Consider the following 810-nt stretch of genomic DNA (forward strand, 5'->3'; position numbering starts at 1 on the left):
AGAGAAATAGAGAAGAGATTAAGAGAAGAAGAAGAAAAGAAAAAAAAAAAAAAAGACAGAAAAATAAAAAAACTAAGGAAACCCAATAAGCAGCGATCGAAGCTTTAACTCAAGAAGAGCGAAAAGCTCAGACATTCAAATCCGACGGCAATACGAGAAAGCCACAAAAAGAGAATCCAAGATTTTTGGGTTCATACAATCGAAGACACAGACACGAACTAAGGGAACCGAACAAGATTCATTTTAGGTTGGTCTGAAGTTTTTTTTTACTTGTTCTATCTCTTCTCCTGTGTTCTTTATGTCTGAAAATAATTCTGGTCAAATCTTTTTTTGCTCTCGAATCAAATATCTAAACACTTGTTTTGTCTGCTTACAAGCTTGTGTCTCTCTTCTCATTGCCTNGGTTGGTTACTTTAGTTGAGTAGTTTCTAATATAGTCTTGCTATATCACAAATTAAGCCTATTGTTTAAAAAATCAATATAATCATAAATGAATCAAAATTGTTATTTTTTCTATATAAAAAATAACTGTATTGTTAACGATATCAATATATCATTAATGAATCAAAAATCTTTTCTTTTTTGGACTTTTGTATATCACAAATTAACCCAATTGTTAACAATATCAACATATCATAAATGATTCAAACTTTTTTCTATTAAACACACAATTAATCAAGCCAAATACTACTAATTAAGTAAAGAAATTCAAAAATTAAGACTAAAAAACAATTTTAATGGAACACGTTTGCAGAGAGAGAAATAGAGAAGAGATTAAGAGAAGAAGAAGAAAAGAAAAAAAAAAAAAAA

Source organism: Camelina sativa, chromosome 9 (genome assembly GCF_000633955.1).
Source record: "Camelina sativa cultivar DH55 chromosome 9, Cs, whole genome shotgun sequence".
Lineage (NCBI taxonomy): Eukaryota > Viridiplantae > Streptophyta > Magnoliopsida > Brassicales > Brassicaceae > Camelina > Camelina sativa.